Source organism: Diorhabda carinulata, chromosome 5 (genome assembly GCF_026250575.1).
Source record: "Diorhabda carinulata isolate Delta chromosome 5, icDioCari1.1, whole genome shotgun sequence".
In the NCBI taxonomy this organism is placed as follows: Eukaryota; Metazoa; Arthropoda; class Insecta; order Coleoptera; family Chrysomelidae; genus Diorhabda; species Diorhabda carinulata.
In genome coordinates this window covers 9,385,134-9,404,732 of record NC_079464.1, presented here as the reverse complement: position 1 = coordinate 9,404,732, position 19,599 = coordinate 9,385,134, and positions in this window count along the sequence as shown.

Sequence of the window (19,599 nt, the reverse complement as noted above, 5' to 3'; positions counted from 1 at the left end):
ATTCTGACCCTTCTTCCATTATTCATCTTTGAATTCGTTTGCCTAATTCGTAAGCAGGCAGTTTCTGCAGTTTCAGAAAAATCGTTGTATGGCTATCCACTTAGCTACTTGAAGCACGACCTTTATCTGCCTACTTAACGTTTAGAATAAGTTAAGGGGCTCAATATTTTACAATGCAAAAAAATGCAAAAATCACTTGTCAAATGGGATCTAAATTTCTATATCTAGATTTCTTGTCTCTGCACGTCCCAAAACACTTTTTCATCAGTATAATTGTATTTGTGCAGTAGCGGTTTGAAACTAACTTGTTTTTTTCTCATGCCGAAAACCATGTATGAAGCGAAACAGGACCAACCGTATCAATTTCAAATTTCTCGTTAAATTGAAAAAAACTCCGACTGAGTGCTATAAATTGTTGCAAAAGGCCTATGGGAACAATTCTTTATCTCGTGCGTGACTGTTTCAACTCCGAATACAGTGACCAAAAGGTCCAAAAGCCACCAAATTGTGCGTGCAGATCGTATCCGGATGTTTGCTGAGGCTGTAAACGTCAATAAAAACGGTTAGAAAAATTTTACACGAGGAGTTACACATAACAAAAGTCTGTGCGAAGTTGGTGCCAAAAAACTAACTCCTGACCAAAAACTCTTGTGTCATTGGCTATACTCAGATTTCCTTGCCGGGTAAGAAAGGTTAGAAAAAGATCTGCTTTGAAAGGGACCCGATGGAAGCGGTAAAGTAAAAAACGGCAGAGCTCCTAAAGGCACTTACCAAAGAAGACTTCTAGCACTGCTTCGATCAATGGAAAAAACGTACGAAAATATGTGTGGCGGAGGTAGGGGAGTATATTGAAGGGGAGCATTCGAGTGTAGAATAATTTTTTAAATAAAAAAAAAATAATGACCGGACATCGTCTAATATCGAAAAATAAAATATTTTTATAGTTAAGTATGTTTTTTATTGTGAAGTCACTATTTTTCATCAAATTAAAATATTTTATTATGCCTATCCTGTAAAAAGTACCACCGGGCTACCCACTGGTAAATGTTATTACGTGACCAGAAAGTAAACGGTATAATTGATAAGAGATTAGTATTCCGTTAATATTTATACAATAGTAGATATGCTATTATCCTACAGACTCTTTCAAAATAATTTGCAATTTGATAGATTCTACATTAATCGAAACGAAAATTTGTTTTTTTTTTCATATTTTGCAGTAACAATCAATTAATAATCATTCCATGAACTTTTAAATTGTCAAAAAGTTGTTATACAAGTAAAAACGAGAGGTGAATTTACACATAGTACAGTGCTTTCCATTCTCACGCCAAATTCGAAAATGGGTTGTTTTAATAGATATTTAAAAATTTTATCCAGCCTAGTTTCGTTGCTTTTCAGGTTTTATAAAATCACTAATCCGAATCGTTCTTGTTTTCTTGGTAGATTAATATTCTTCTAGATTTCTAGTCCAACTTCATCGTTATTTGCAAGTCTTTTTCTAAACGTGTTATGAACAAAGAAAAAATGAGAAAATTAACACACCAAACCCAAAAAATGGAATTAAACAGTTTTCGTTGTTTGAGTTCTAAGTTTGGCGACAGACTGATTAAAAACAATGGTTTCTGAAAGGATATGGATTAATTGTTTTTGTTGAAAAGACTCTTTTGCATGTAGTTGAACCAATTATCGAATAATTTTTTCCATTTCAATTGAGGGACCTCCAAAACATTGACATCGCAATTTATTTTTGATCAATATGAATAAAAAGACTGTGGCGGATGACCCTTCAAGCTCGCATTGTCGTGATGAAGAATGATTCGTCTTGTGCGATTGGTTTCCACGATTTTTTCAAACACTGGCAAACAAATGCTGGTGTAATATTCAGAATCAACCGTTTTTTGAGTGATTGTCAAATTATGCAGTATCCAACGCGAACAAATCTTTTCGAAAGCCAAATGTTCATAAATGTTGAATGTATGCGATTTTGCAATATCAGTTTACGTCCAGCTTTGAGATGTTTGTCGATTTCGAAAGTGATTATTTAGGATCATAAGTCTGTTTTGAATAAAACCACAATTTCACTGTGTCAATATCAGTGGTAGGAAAATGAATTAAAACTACGTGAAAATAAACCTTTATATGAAAAATGATTATTTCTCATCTCCGACTAAGGGATAGAAAACTTACTCACAATTACTTGATAGAAAGTGAAGAAAAGCCAATATGTGATATTTGTAATTTAACTATAATAGTGAAACATATCCTAATAGTATGTCCAAAGCATCGCACCCACAAAAAAACTTTGAAATATTCAATGAATTTATTCCAGAATAATAACTATCAAAAATTGATAATATTCTTGAAAATAATCAATGTACAAATTATCAAATAACAATAGTCTATGGATAGCTTGGGACCTTAACCTATCGCATAACTCCTGAAAGACTAGTGAGCAAATTGGAAGCCAGGCTTCAAGAGATATGAATTCGCGGCAAAAGAGTATCAAGAACCATTAATTCCTTGACGTACAGTTTTTTGAGAAAAAACTACAAAAGTAGAGAAAAAACACAACATTCTCAGTAAAATTATTCAAAATATCTATTTAGAGAGGTGAGGAGCTATGCCCAACCAAATCCATTTCCTGAAATGCTGCAAGTATGTTTACTTTCCATAAAAAAAGCATCATTGTAATCTTGAATGGATAAGATTTAAACCCGATCCAGACACTCCACACGGCGCACTAGTGTCTTGTATGTAGGTATATATATATATATATATATATGTAGGTACTAGAAATTTCTTACTTCTTGTGGAGTGCAATAAATAACTTTTGTGTTTCATTGTACTCTTTGTATAGTATATATCAGCGTTTTCCAACCTTTTCCAGCAACGGACCCCTAGGAAATGAACCACAGTTTTCACGGACCCCCTTAATAAAATAAACAGCAAAAAAAATCGGATTAGGTATTTATTTTAGTTATGACAGATACAAAATAGTTACCTCTAACTGTTTCTTATTATGAAAAATATGAAAAAAATTGAATGAGAAGGTTGGTGTTGCTTTTTTGCAACTGAATCAGTGATATTCGGGTGGATGCTGCTACTAAGTTGTAATCTCAAATCAGATTTGTAATCTGTTTCTGTATTTGTTATTTTGTATATATAAAAGAGTAGAGAATGCCTTTCCACATAGGTATGTGGTTGAAAAAACAGTAAATGTTTGCTTCGTCCGATATCTCCTTATAATCTGTCTTTAGATTCACCCAAAAACTTGATAATGAAGATTCTTTGAAATTGCAATTCAACGCTGAATCATAGGATATTTCTATTAATTGGTTTTCATGTGCCGCTGTCAAGCCAGTGATATCAATAACATCCGTGTTCAAAGGGTATGATATCCAATTTTTATTTTTGTCGGGTACTGGAAAATAATCCCGAAACGAAGATCTCAAATCGCGGAGGTATGTAAACATTTCATCTTGTGCTGGCAATATTGCTTCACTAGAGGATTCCAAAAACGCTGACAGTATTTAGATCTAAATAATTTAAGTAAAATTTATAGCCCTAATTCTAATAAATTCAATTGACTACCGCTATATATTTGAGATGTGGAAACCAAGGAAAAATTAATTTTTATTATTGGAACAAAGTTCTAAGTTGATTTTATCCCTATTTTGATATTTTTGAGGAAGGTGATCTATAGAACAATATAAATAAATAAATATATACTCAAATATAAAATATAATAATATTTGAATACACATATTCACACATGATGGTTTAATTTTTACTTACTTTTCCATATATTGTAGTTTCCCTGATGATGGGAAAAAGACATCCCGAAAGCTTGGATTTATAGTTTGATAAAGAGTTCTCATTTTCCCAATTTCCTGCAATCCTCAATATATTGGTTTTTTGTCATGTACAGGTTCCTCCACGACGAGCTGAATCGATATGTATATGGGAAAGTTATACCGGAAGTGGACCCAAACTTTGTTATTTTGAACGGAATGCTATGGTTTTTATATTTTTTTTTGCAATATACGCAAAATTTAAATATAACTTTATATAAGGCATCGTATGTCTAAATTCCACCATTTTTTATTTATTTCACATTATTTGGATACATGTAGCCCTCCACTAGAAAAATTATATTTCTAAGCTTAAGTGAGTCAGGTCTAAATTTTTGGGATTTGGACAAATAACACTTACAATCTGTGAAAACCTTGACAAAAATGTATATAGGGTGTTCAGAAAATGGTGCCGAATTTCTCTATATAGAAACTTCGAAAACTTAATTTTTTCAAGTTCAAATTTTTTTCTCTTCATCATTAGATTCTATGCTTTGAATTAAAAGGACTTCGTTAGTAAATTCATATATCCCAAATTAACGGTTTTGTAGAAACTTGAGAAAACTGAAATTTTCATGGGGTGATATCTAGTGAACGTGAAGGCCATTGATGCGGTCCGAAGAAATATAATTTTTCTAGTGGAGGGCTGCATGTGTCCAAAAATTTCGAAAATGTGGAACAATCAAGAATTGGTGATCTTTAGGCATACAATGCCTTATATAAAGTTATAATGAAATTTTGCCTAGATTTCAAAAATTTAATAAAAATCATAGCATTCCGTTTGAAATAACGAAGTTTGGGTCCAGTTCCGGTATAACCGGAAGTTTCATAAAACTGAAATTATTTTAGCACACAGTCGTACCTGTGTACCTGTATTATGTATTTAATAATGCAACGGCACATGACGTCAATAAAAGGATTTCTTCCTAGCTTCAAAATTGTTATTCTATGTATAATAGAATATATATATATATATATATATATATATATATATATATATATATTCTATATATATAGAATAGAAATACTCGATTATATTCGATTGTGACAAATTATAGCGACACAAAATACAACAGCTCACATTATCACGAGTGTACAAGTTTGACTGTTTGGTGTGCTCGAATTAACTTGAGAGGACAAGTTAAATGGCTAAGAGGGTCCTTTACTTTATTGAACCAAAGAGAGATTTTTCTTAAATAATATATGATGTTACCATTTTTCCTGTACTGATGAATGCATATAATTTTTTTTACTTTCGATTACCATTAACTTCTCATTGTTTATTTCAAAATAATTCCGATAATTCAACCTTGCACAACAATACCCCGATCCTTTTGCGGTTAAAAACATGCCCGTAAACATTTTCCAATATATTCAAATACAAACTGTTACAGATTGCTCATGATCGAATAAAATACGGTAAAGTAACATCGTTAGTGTTCTTTCGCCAGCACCGAACGTGTTTAGGTAGATTATTTCATGCAAAAGTTCTCATCTTGATTTAGATTCCTCGTTGGAAATTTATATGTCATGGATCTATTTAAAAGAAGGCCACGAATGAGTCTCATTACCATAACATTAACTTCTCTCAGGATATATTTCGTCCTATCATCGATGCTGAACGTGTTTTACGGTTACTGTATATGAACGGGTGAGAGTGAATGGAGAGAAATTTCGATATACACTGACCTACATCCAAAATGTACCAGCAGTTATACTTTATTACACCTGTAGTATTATGCGATTGATGGTTATTGAAATTGATTTGTCGACGTGATCGAATATATTGTAGTTTATATTTTATGATAAGATTAGAGTTCACATCATTCGAGGTTTGGTTGGTTTATGTCATTTGGAGAAGCCATACCATATTAGTGAATAAATTAGTACAGTGCATACATGCTATCATTCTTATATGAGAAAAACGTAACCCCAACAACAAGCGAAGTTCATTATCCAATGAACAATCTGGACTCTTGAATATGTTGTCATATTACTCGTAATTACCAAGAAGCTCTCTATTGCTTTCCAATGCAGACTAACGAAATTTGGGGATATACGAATTTCGAAACCTGATATTGAGGACCTGCAAGGATATCTATTGTCAAAAATATATTTACAATTCATTGACCGGAGCTTGTAAATAACTGAAAAATAAGCACACAAATAACTGAATGGATACACAAAAAATTATAAATCTAAATATACAGTATACTCACTAAAACTACAATGTTTTAAAATGCAGCTGTGAAAATTTTGTAATATACATTAAATATATACATTTAACCAACAAAATTAAATATGCGACAATAACAAAATATATAATAATTCGTATGGTATGAAAAATCAACCATAACATTAACCCAGTACGTAATATACCCAGAATTTATTAGTATTTGAATACAGCGTAGAAGGCAATTTTCAGTAAATATGCCTTCCAGTTCTTGAGAAATCGGGAAAATATTTCTATAGATAGCTTATAGATATATAGATTTGATTTCTATCGGTAAATTATTGTGCATTATTTCAAATTGCACAATATTCAGCCTTTAATTAATTTTGAACTGGGAGTAGGTAGATAAAGATCGTGCTTCGCGTTCTTAAGTGATAGCTGAGGAATGATCTTTCTAAAAAAAGCGTACTTATGGATTAGGCAAACGAATTCAAAGATGGATAAGGAAGGATAAGAAAATCTGAATAAATATTTATAAGTTCTTTTTTGTAGTTTGAATATATGCTTAAATTACGTTGCAAAACACTGTTATAGAGGCTGATAATTTTAGTTCCATGGAAACTGATTTTAGTGCAAAAGAGGTAGAACTCAATTTTTTAGATGAAGTGGCGATATGTAACTCCCATTTTAAAGCATTGTCTACTATCATATGATATCATGAAGATTCGCACCATCATTCAAGGGTGATTAGGTCGATTTCCCTCTTTCGGGAGGCGACAAAATAGTCACTGTTGCTGTGATTGCTGCTACTGCCGGCGGGTACGTCCCCCATTCGAGCGTCGCTGCACTTTGAAAACGATAAAATACAAAAGCTTCCTATACTCATATATCGGTAAGAAAATTTTCACACTTATTGAATCTCCTCTTTTTCTCAAGTTGGAAAAGGCATTACGGATTGGTAAGCTCTAACCTCGTGCTATCTTTGTAAAAGAAAACGTATTTTACGAGTGTGTTGTCGTGATTTGCCGCCAGTACGCTCAAAGGCGACTACGGCGTTTTGCATCCCCACCGATATTTATTGTAGACTTGGGGGATTGTCAATTTTTTTCAGAAAAAGACATTTTTGGAGCAGGTTTCCGCAGTTGTTACTGAGCCTATCCGTAATTTTGAGCAAATTAAAAAATAGGTTTACTTTGAAGCTGTAGACATAAGGAAGTATAACTTACTGATGGGCTGCTTATTTTTTTAAACGTCCCACATTTAGTCTTATTGTGACAATATAAAGCAAAATTTTGGAATGCACTTCCAAGTTTCAAGAAATATCCTCCGTAGAAGTGCAAGGTGAATTTTTTTTATGTCACAGCATTATTTTTATATCATTTACTCCCGAATTTTTTGCATCAAGTCCCGGGACACCATGTATATACATAGAAAAATGTAGTACATATTAAATTATGATGTAGGTACTCAGCTCAGTTGAAATACGGAAACTTATAATACCTCATTTTGTGATATGTCATTTGGTTTGTTCTATGTTTGATGAGATTTGATTGTTAGCTGAAAATTGAATGAAAGTGGGGCAACTTTTTCGCATATGTCGTTTCTATCGGTTATTTATTTAGTTTGAAAATCACTTGTTGCATAACAAATTATTCTACAGGGTGTAATAGTCAATACGAATCTCTAAATAAATTTGTCCAAAGCAGGTCCTGGAATTTTCAAGTTTAGCTAAACCAGAAAAAATACAAAAAATGAAATGAGCTTTGTAAAGACTATGATATCCTCTCTGACACTACATATGGTGGAAGTATGTAAAGTTCCTTATGACTCACTCTGTATCATTTCCTATTTATTCCCAGGAACTTTTCATTTATTTTTCTTGATGATTGTCTCTATTCATGGAAAATCAGTTAAAAATTTGACGTTTCCATCTACTTTGTTCTTAATGAAATCATATGACTTCGTATTATAGAAAATCTTTGTTTCAACTATTTTTTTCTTCTATTTCAATTTGATTTTCCATATCATTTAGTAGGTTTACAATTATCAGTATTTTCATAAGATATGATTTCATTTGGAAAAAAAATTAATTTATCCGTTTTAAGCGTAAAATTATTTCAGAGAATTATATTTCACAACAAACTCTTGATTTGTCCTCGTATTTTATTTAAATTTTTTCATGGAACATAAATGTATTTAGAAGCTGAAATTACGTAAATTGAATGTCAAAAATTTTTTCTGTTCATAATGATTGATGAAAATATTGAACTTGGTGGATAATATGATCATGTAAATAATTTATTTTTGAAATGAATGTTTTGACATGTGAAATGATACTAGCCATAGACGAGAAAACCCATCAACGAATGTGATGTACTTTATTAGAAATTAAAGACACGTTCAGGTTTCTATTAGTTATATTTATAATCAATCATCTTAAACTTATCATCTCATGACTTTCAAACTTATTATTTTGGAAAAAATGAGAATTCTGTGTGATTACTGCAATTCCTTAAAAGGAAGGGTTCACATACAAGGTGTTGGGAAATTAATGTTCAATATTAACCTGAAGCAATTGAATTTAAGCCTAAATCATTCAGATGAAATATGGTTCCCCTTCGAGTTCAAAAATTATCAATTAGTACCCATTGTAACTTAACATATTTGGCAATAACATTGAGCCGCTACTCGTTGGCTCTTTTAATAATGAATGTAAACTTGCATAAGCTTTGAAATCTCAAAAAATTTAGAGGGTCAACTGATAAATTTATAGCATGCACTACTGGGCTAATAGCACTACTCAAAACTTAAATTACATACACTTGGAGTCAAAGCAATTATTAGTAGATGGCTGAGGAAAATGAAGTCGCTGTCAGTCAGTGAATTCGGACGACGCATACCGCAAAAACATCAATGACTGTTTTGAGGTAACACTTACCAGAGGTAACTTCCTGATTTGTCTCCTTGATATTCCTTGCTAAGGGATGTAAACTCCGTGTTCATATGAAATGCGACTCTTGAAGATTCGTAGTTCAGTTTTGAGATAGGAAAATAAAAATTCATAATGGAATATTGCTTTATTGTTTGTTTTTGATTGATCAGTGGGAATAGGAAGAAATTATGCGGTGCCAAACAAGGGTTGTACCTATCAAGTCGATGTTTTGAATGTTCAAAACCGTTTTTGTTTGAGCTGATATAAGAGAACTCCCATTGGAGAATGTTCCGTCTTCTGCAATTGATTTTTTCTAACACGTCTAGCAAACACATGATGGTGTACCATTCAGAAATGACCTATCTACGTTGTTCTAATGAAGCAGTGGAGATATTTCCAGTTGTTCTGAAACAACAGGCGACCATTTGCTTCGAACTGATACGTGTGCGAACAGCTTTTGTTGGATTTCGCTCGTCTTGAAAAAACTATTCTTATTTAGTTTCGGGTTCATATGCATTCAATCAGCATTTAATTGCACCAATCGACACGAGGTTCTTTTTAGAGTGATTGTCAAATTATGCGGTATCCAAAGGGAACAAATTTGTTTGACAGTCAAATAAACATGCAATATTAAATGTAAGCAAATGGAAGTAATGCCAAAGTATGCCTGACGGTATGTCACATGACCATCTTGTAATATCAGTTTACTGATTTTTTGTCACAACAGCCGATTTTAAGCGACCTTTGCGAAATTTATATTCACGCGAAAACCTTTTTTAACCTGCTTTAAATCATGAATATATTACCAAAATTAACCAAATGCGAAATTTGAAATATTATTTTGGTATTCAACTGAGTTTATTGGGCCTAATATTCATTTCTAATATAATTTTTGTCCTGTATGTCCTTTATATAATCGTAATGTGTGCACGTGAGGATCTTTAATATAGTTGTTGAGTATGAACTGACGAAGGTTTCTGAGTAGTGGATTTATGTTTCGAACAAGCATTATGGGTAGGTAAATTTCCAATGTAAATTCGTTCGCTGTTTCATTTCTCATCAAATCAGCATGAATTGTCACGGCAACAAACGAAATTCATTGGAATGAAAGTGGCACCATCTGTCGAAAATTGGCGTACACATCTTTCTTCGAAACATATATTCACCACGACTTTGCAACGGAATCAGACTCTCAGTCTAGAAACAAATGAACAATGTTATCGAGGTAACAATTTTGACAGGAAAATTCAAAGGTGAAGACCTATTGTTAATACATATCCCAATGATCTCGACAGATGAGCCATAGAATTCAAACGTTTGCAGTTTCCGGTGCGAATTACTTTCGTAATGATTATCACCAAAGCACAAGGACAATCATTGCAAGCGTGAGGATTAAATATAGAAAATCCATGCTCCTCACATGGGCAGTCCATGTGGCCTACTCACGCATCGAAAAACCTATATTTATTCGTTCATGCACCAGAGAGAAAAATAAGAAATACCGTGTATCCCTTAGCACCTCAACGAAAATCGAATTTAAACAAAACACTGCAATCTCACTTTTTTTTCGAAACTTTAGTTACCACCTTTTGAGGGCGATACTTCGGAAAGGGGTGAGTTGAGTTAATTTTCTAATAGGACGGACCCATAAAAAGCGAGCAATTTTGTTGCATGAATTTAGAAAAACCCTGTATATAATAAATGCGAAATATGTGAGAATCTTTGTATGTTTGTGCCTCAATCAAGCATAAACGGCTGAACGGATTCGAACGAAATTTTGCAAACATATAGAATACGATCTAGAATAATATATTTGATACGTTTTATAATGGCCAAATGATCCTGTTAGATATTTTCCTATATGTTGATCTTTATTTTAACGTTTCATATTATGTAAAAACTATTTAACGGATTTGGATGAAAAACTTTCTTACTAATCTAGTAATATTAATTTTCATCTACAATGTGTTTGAATGAGTAATTCTGCTTACGAAATTTCCAAAAAAAATTTTCATCATTTAAAGCTAGTAATTCTTGAATTATCCCCCTTTGCTGGATATTTATTCTATTGCCAACTATGGGAAGACGTATCTTTATGACATCATCTAACCTACTTGGCGCTTTTCCGAAGCAATCTCTAGAAACCTTCGTATTTACGAAAGTGATCGTGAACGTTAACTTGTTTTGATATGAAAAACATCAAAAAAACCGTCTTCTAGTCTTATGTGTGGACTAATGAAACGTCTACGTCCACGGAAGGATGTTTTGGTTCAGTAAAAAGAAGGCAGCTCTAGGAGTTGAACTACGTCTCATTTGATAATGAATTTTTGAATGAAATTTCTTTCTTTCACAAAATCTGTTCCATTTCCTCCCTTCAAATTAATTACCCAACAAATTAATTCCTTAACGAACAAGTATGAGAAATTTCTTTGAGTATTTGGCCAACATCTGTCGTTAAGTTTTGATATTATTTCTTTCATTTTTATTACATCTTTTACTTATTTGGAACCATAATTTTGGAGAATCAAGTCATCCGTTGTCTTCAATTTCTTCTAATTCCATACACTCCACAAAAAGATGTAACTATAAAAAATGTGACTCACTTTCTTTAACGTCTCTCTTTTATTATTTTCTTTAAAGTATCAATAATCTTTAGAACTCTCTATTTTCTAAAAGAAGAATGTCCCTTATTTTTTCTTTAAGGAGGAAAATCACAATTATCCATTACTCATGCCCTTTTTTAGTTTTTAACAGTACAAACAAAAAATATACTATACTACAAAACATTTCTGAATAGAACTTACAAACCACTAAGTACTCGCCACTGGACCCCTTTAAGTGTTCCTCCCAAGTTCCCGCCTATAGACGATTAGGAAATATTCTGCGCTAACTATCCCTAAATAATTCCTTCTCTATGAATGCAGTTGGGTCAAATCCGTGTTCTAGATAGATGTATCGCCAGCTCTCCGACTACTAGCTCTTGAACTCCAACATCAAAAATGTCAATAAATAATAATAACGTCATTGTCTATATGTATTCGAGACCCGAGAATTGTTAATATATTTATGTATGCGAAATTTTCTGTTAACTAAATGATATATTACTCTTTAGTACTAACAAAACTGACCATTGTTGTTTCGCCCACTGGGTCGTGTAATGGTATCGAAACAATTGCGAAGGTGGAAAACACTGCCAAGCCTACTCTGCTCAGGCGTTGCGCCTATGTTTTATAATTACAAGTTTAATACACAATTAACATTAGAATGTAGAAAATATACAGGGGCTACCAATATTTACGAGTTGACACAACTTCCAACTGAATAATAAAGTCAATGAAGTTAATGAAGTTTTTGCTCTGTTTGAGCTTGAGAAGAACGTGCGAATATTTATAAATAGGACGCGTAATATTGTTAAACTTTGGAATATTATACCTATATGGAATAGCGATCACAGAGAATTGGACACATTTAAAAAAAATACGTGATGCAGAAAGCTTCTAGTGTTATTTCAACGATCTCGACCTCACATGGCGATACTGCTTTGAAATCAATGAACTCCAGGAGCAGTACAAGATAATATTGCTAGTGTGAGTAAGTGTGAATACAAAATAATGAAAAATTAAAAGTCTCAACATCAAGAAAAGCAGAAAATGAAGTAATTATCTCTAAATTTGGGGTTGCTGTACTCTAAAGTAATCAGTTTAATGCTGTTGTTCCTGCTTCAACCTCTTTAGTACAGTAAATTTAATAAGCGCTCGTGAAGTAAGTAACCTTTCTTCTTCCAGAATCAGCGATGCAGATGTATAGTTGTGAACTATGGTAATTTATTATTCTGCACAGCTCGTGGAACTGATGTGTTCACGAAAAATCAAGGTAAATAGTAACTATTATTTATAATTTATTCATTAATAAGAGACAAGATAAGAAGATTTACTGGTATGCTCAATGGTGTATTGTTACCTAAGAAAAATCGGAGAAGCTACTAAAAACTTTTTATTTTTGCAAGAAAACATATAGTAGGGAAGCGCAAGCAGAGATTTCAGAATTTACTACTTACTCTAAGTATAAATATGTAAGCCTGTTAGCCATAGATAACATATTTTCTCGAACCTACCAGATTGAGGTAAGGTGGTTAATGACATGCCAGAAAGGGGAAAAACAAAGTTATTGAAAAAGTTATCATCTTTCTCTATTCATTACTCTCTCATCTCGTCCTCACTCTTGTTTTTTGTCATGACACCTTCACAGCTAATAACAGAGACTTGTTCGTGGCGGTTAGAGGCAGCTTTTTTAGCGGGTTGATATAAAATCAATTCCCAATCAGTTGTTAACCAATTTAGGATTGCTATAATGCACCTGCTTGATTAAGAAGAAGAAAAATAGGCTTTTATTATTTCTTTTTAAAATATAAAATACTATTTACTTTCCATTAATTTGGGATTTTAAGTAACAAATACAAAAATCATGCTATATTCTCACTTTTAAGTAATGTCTACTCTAACCTAAACAGCCTACACTCCACTACAACAACTTTTTGTGATTTCTTAAGGCTTTCGATTGTGTTAATCATATTTTAATAAAAAAATTGCAGTAGGTACTACGGCTTCAAGGGATCACTTCTCGCATGGTTAAGTCATACCTTATCAACAGAAATCAGCTTGTAAGAGTTGATACAACGATGTCTTCTTGCAAGCTAATATAATGTGGAGTGCCCCAAGGAACGACATCGCCTATCTAGATATCAGTGGTATATGTTTATTTGCAGACGACACTAGTTTCTCTTGGAGCAACCCTGATCTCACGACACTTCATAGGACCATATCTTGTGACCTAATCACCCTTAAATCATGATGCGATTCTAATTTTCTCCGTCTCGATGTTTCTAAAACTCTAGAGAAGTTTTATCGTGGAAAGATACATTTCTGCTTTTTTATTAAATAGCACCACTATTGATCTTAATCTTAATCTGTTTGAGTATTTCGAAATGGCGAAATTTTTGTGCGCATTACAATAATGGCTGTGGTTTTGCGTCACATGAAAATCGTAAGATTATTGAAAGAGAATTAGGTTCACTCAACAACCTCTTAGAAACTCTGACGTGCTCGACTAACGAATTTTTATTTTTTTTATGTTTGATATCTGCAACGCCTCAATTATCTCGAAAATGGCTTGTACGATTTTAATAAATTTTTGGGTTCAAGGGTTTTGTGATACCGCCGGTGTTATGGTAGTATCTACATTGTTGTCTAAGACATAGAAATTAAAGAAATTTATACAATTACATACATTATATAACATTTTTTTCATCTTATCACTTCAGCTTTGCAACCTAATAGATCTTTAGGCTGCTCGATTAAATCCCCATTTATCATCGTGGGCTCCAATACCAATAGGAAACAACGTTATCTCTAAGCTGGTGTTATTCCTACTTACTACATTGTATATAGTACTACTACGGTTACACTGTCTGACGGGCGTTTCGATAACTAAGTTAGTGTTAGCGTAAACAGTGTTAGTCTAATTAATCTTATAAAATCTTTGTTTCAAGCAAATAGACTTTTAATGAATCTATCAACGAATTGTAGCTGTTGCAATGACATAAAATTCGTATTTAAATGAATGATACTTTACTTTTTTTTTCACCAGACGATCGTTCAAGTTAAAAAATAAATGAGAATAACAATAAAAAATATCTGTAGTATTTATAATTACGTTTTAAATTCACCAAACTCGTAATAAGATCGTCATCGTTCCAGGAGGAGAACAAATAAGCGTCCCCGTTTGAGATTTCGAGTATAAAGTGAAATAAACTTAATTGAAAACAACCTCGCGTAGTGATAAGATCTGAATTAAATCGTTGTGGTGAGACGATTCAGCGTGGACTGCATATCAAGAGGTAGAATGCTGAAGAGTAGATGGGAGAGAGTAGTCAGTTGGCTTTGACGGTTTTTTATTGTCTCCATTCATCGTATTTTTAATACTTAGTAGTTGTAATTACTAGAATTGTTTTGAAATATTATAAAATATGACAGTATAAATGGATAGAGTAAGCAAATCAAGGATATAATAATTAAGCAAAATAACGGGAGGTGCTCATCATAAAACTTTGGAATGGAATATTGGATAATTGGGCAACATGCAAATGGAAATATAGTGTTTTCATAAAGTTTGGAAGCTTGCTAATATTTCAAATTCTGTTAGTTTTTTAATGATAAATAGATGAATTTATTTTCAATTATTCAGGTTATCTCTATAAGACGATTAGAAGGATGAAGAATTAACCGTTGCTCTAAAAATACCGAATAACTCATTTATACGAATACACCAATTGATGTTTGTATTTGTTCAAAAAAATCAATAAATTATTATTACTAAGATACTAGACAATCAATTTTATTGCGGACAATAGGAATTGTGCAATATTATTGATTGTTTATGGTTGATATTGAAGATTGCACAATGATTGAATAAAAGTTCTTCCTACTCCATTTTTGGCAGATTGCCTGTTCATTCTTCGCAGTATGCCTTTGGCCTCAATTGATGGTAATATTATTACTCCATCTTTTTCGAGGCCTTCCCATACTTCTTCTCCCTGGTGGTGAGTTGTCTCGTGCTATCCTTACTATTCTTTCCTCGCTCATTCTACTTATTTGTTCGACACATTCGCGCTTTCTGCTCAGTACACATTCGTTAATATTTTCCACTCTGCATTTTTGCCTTATGTCGTCACTACGTTTCTTGTCTAGGAGTGTTTTTTCAGTAATTTCTCGAAGGACTTTCATTTCGCTTGTTTCCAGGAGCCTTTTTGTTTTTGCTGTATCAGGCCGAGTTTATCTGATTCTGATCTGATTACAGTTTTGTAGGTTCTCGACTTTCTCGCTGGAATATTTTGTCGTCTACGACCAGCTTGTATCTAAGAGGTATTTTAGATGTCGTCAGGCTTTTTTGTTTTGGAGGCAGAAGCCATCATATCATATATAAAAGTTTGAGTGAGTTTATTTTTTATTGCATTGTGTAGGGTCAGAATTGAGAAATATTTTTTAGTTGTGTTTTGTCTTCACGAGGAGTACACGCGCGCGTGCATAATGGGGAAAAAGGAGAATGAAAAAGTTAAGACAAGGAGTTTATCGTCGATTGTATCCAATTGTATGGAGGATTGCCATTTTTGTGGAATGTCAAAAGAATATCAGAATCGCGATAAAAAAGTGATGCTTACGAAACATTGGTGTCTAAATACAAAGAGATGTTTCCACGGGCAAGCAAAAATGATTAGAGAAAAAATGCAATTCTTTGAAAACTAACTACCGGAAGGAGCTTAAGAAACATCTCCAGTCGATTAAATCCGAATCTAGTACAGACGACATATTCCAACCTACCTTGTGGTATTATAATGAATCAGGAATCCGCATCGGAAAGCCGTTGAAAAGGTGGAATTGCTTCCTTCGTGATTTTATTTTTTTCTCAATCAATAGCGTGACCAAGTAGATTTTGAAACTGTTCGAGTTCAGTCATTCAAAATTTTTTAGTCTGCTCAGATATCATCAAATATTTTAAAAGATTTTCGTGAGTGTATTTCTGCCACTTCTTGAACCAATCATTCGACCACCGACGTGTTTGTTTACGTTTACGTTTAGCCACAAGCAAACAACTAAAGCAGCAGCTAAATCTTGTTCCGACATGTTGCTTTAAGCAGAGTGCACACAGGATCAACACTATTCTTCGATTAAACACGAAAACATTGCGCAGCAGTTCGTTTATTGTGCAATTTAATTGATCGTTTGGATTCTAAGCACCTTATTGTACAATAAAATATATTGTACAATATTGTTGTAGGGACGACGTTAACAAAATTTATTTTTAGGTATCAATAAATTCCAGAGTTTCCAGACTTTAGATAAAAATAAACAAACTAACAAAAACTCGAAATGTTAAGCAATTTTGAAGTGGATGTGAGATGAAAACAAGTCATAAGTGAAGTTCTCTTTTCCAAATGATCTGCTTCAATTCGAATTGAGTTGATTTTATCAGCTCACAAGCTCTCATTCAGCCATTATTGTAGAATAAATCAGCTAAACTTAAATGAGTTCAAAAAATCAGATATTCTAGTAAAAACAAACGCTATAATTATCAAATTTGCGCAACAGCCAGGGAGTGAAGTTTTGTACATTATTGTTATTCTAGATCCCGGAAGTACCTGGTTTGACCTAGAGATGGGGACACTGCATTAGAAAGAACAAAATCTATACAGCATATATTTCAAGTTTGAAGACGTCACGTTGTTTAGTATTTGTATGGCAGCCATCAATAGTGAATATTTTCAGTGAATTTGTAAACATGGACAAAACATGGATATAATATTTTATTTGAAATGCCTTAGAGCGCAACCAATATTGAAACTGATCTAGTTATACTCTGGATGAAACTGTTCCTTCCTTATCAGTAGTAAAATCTTGGGTAGCAGAGTTACACGAGGCCGCACTACCTACGAATATCAGCCTACCAGTTGTCGATCAAATGAGGGGACGACTCCAGAAATGTTTAAGAAAATCCACAAAGCGGTATTAGATGATCATCGACTGAAAGTGCGCCAGCTAGCAGACATAGTAGGCATTTTAAAAAGTACGGTACATCGCATATTAACTGAAAATTTCGACATAAGAAAGCTGAACGCAAGATGGGTGTCGCGTTTGCTCGATAGAAATAAAACAACGTCGTTCAGATGTTTCCATAGAGTGTTTGGTAATGTTTTACAGAAATAAAGTCGAATTTTTGCATCGTTTCATAACCACGGATGAAACATGAATCCATCACTTCACACCAGAAACAAAAGAACAACAATCAAAACAATGAATAGGCAGAACCGGTTCCAAAGAAGGCAAAGACCGTTCCATCTGCAGGCATCGGTTTTTTGGAATGCGGGTGGGATAGTTTTTATTGACTTGAAAAAGGAAAAACTATCAACAGTGAGTATTGCGCGAACTTATTGTAACGTTCGAGTGAGGAAATCAAGCAAAAACGGCCAACGGCCTCATTTCGATAATAAGAAAGTGTTGTTTCATCAAAACAGCTCACAAATCCGTTATTGCAATGACCAAAATTAATTAATTGAACTTTAAATAGCTACCTTATGCCCCTATTCACAAGATTTATCCCCCTTGGATTATTTTCTGTTTCAGGCTTGGAAAAATGGCTCGGTGGACAAAGATTCTCTAATAATGAAGAGATGATATCGGTAGTTAATGGCTATTTTGAGGAACTTTACTATTCTTATTATAAGCAGCCTATCGAACTTATTGAACAACGCTGAGAAAAACGTATGGAGCTAAAAGGAAATGACGTTTACTGATGAAGCTGCTTTCACACGAGACGATTCTATTATTTCCCATAATTTACATTTATGGGCAGATGAAAACCTGATGGTTCACATTCATGGACAGAAAAAAATCCTCACAAAGTCCAAACACCGATTTTCTGTGAATGTGTGGACAGAAATAGTTAGTAATAATTTAACAGCTATTTTTCTGATAATAACCTGCATGGTCAGCAATACTTAATTTCTTCAAAATGATTTCCCACTCATGTTATGTGTTATTTCTCTAAACATTCGCAGAGACATTTTCATGGACGATGGAGCTCCTCCTTACTTCCTAAATGAGGTAAAAAATCATCTCAGTAACATTTTTTCTAATAGTTAGATTAGTCGGGGAGGTCGTGACACTATCAGACAGAATTATAAATTTGTCTCAATACCTCCTGTAAATTTTCCAATAAATTATTATAATTTATGATAATTTTCTTGCGAATGTCTTTTTATAGCGAACGGTTTCTTTGGCATGTACAAGGATCTAGAAATCTACATATCTCCTGAACCATGAATTTTATCAAGTTGAACAGAGAGTACTTTTTCTTGAAAAATCGATTGTAAAGTTGATTTCTGCTATCTTTAGATTGTACAGGTAGTCCCTGTGAAAGTTTTTTTAGATTTTTAACCATTGGGCACGAGCCGCCCGTTGCCTTCAGATAGTAGTATATATTTATTTAAGCAAGCATATTATTATTTATTCAAGCATACTACATAAGCATATATAATCTTTAATATAACATTAATAATGTTTGAATGCATACTCTACAAAACACTACTTAAATAGAAGTTCTGTTTATTGAAAATAAATATTTAAAAATTGTATTAACCATAGTACCTAGATGGAATAAATAATGTACGAGATAAGTTATAAATGCCCAATTTGTGCACACCCATCGAAACGTTCTATCACTCCTCTCCCGTTTCTTCGTATCCGTGTTAGATGCGGCGACTTCCACGCCTTTGAATTCATAAAGAATAACAGGACTGAATTTGCTTTGTCACTAAACATGTCTCTGTTGGAGATTCTTTATCCTTTGAATTGATTATAATACCTGACTGGATGACCACACCAAATTGGACATTAGATTATCACTTTTAGGGCTTGGCCATCACTCACACAATCTATGCAAAATAGTCAAGACGATTATTAACAAATACTAGTTCTCTTTTCCGTGTCTCCGTTAATAATGCATAAAATAGGATTTTAGTTTAAATTCAATTTGTTATTTCACTCTTTTTGAAGATTCCATGTTTCTCATTTTTTTTTCTGAAAACT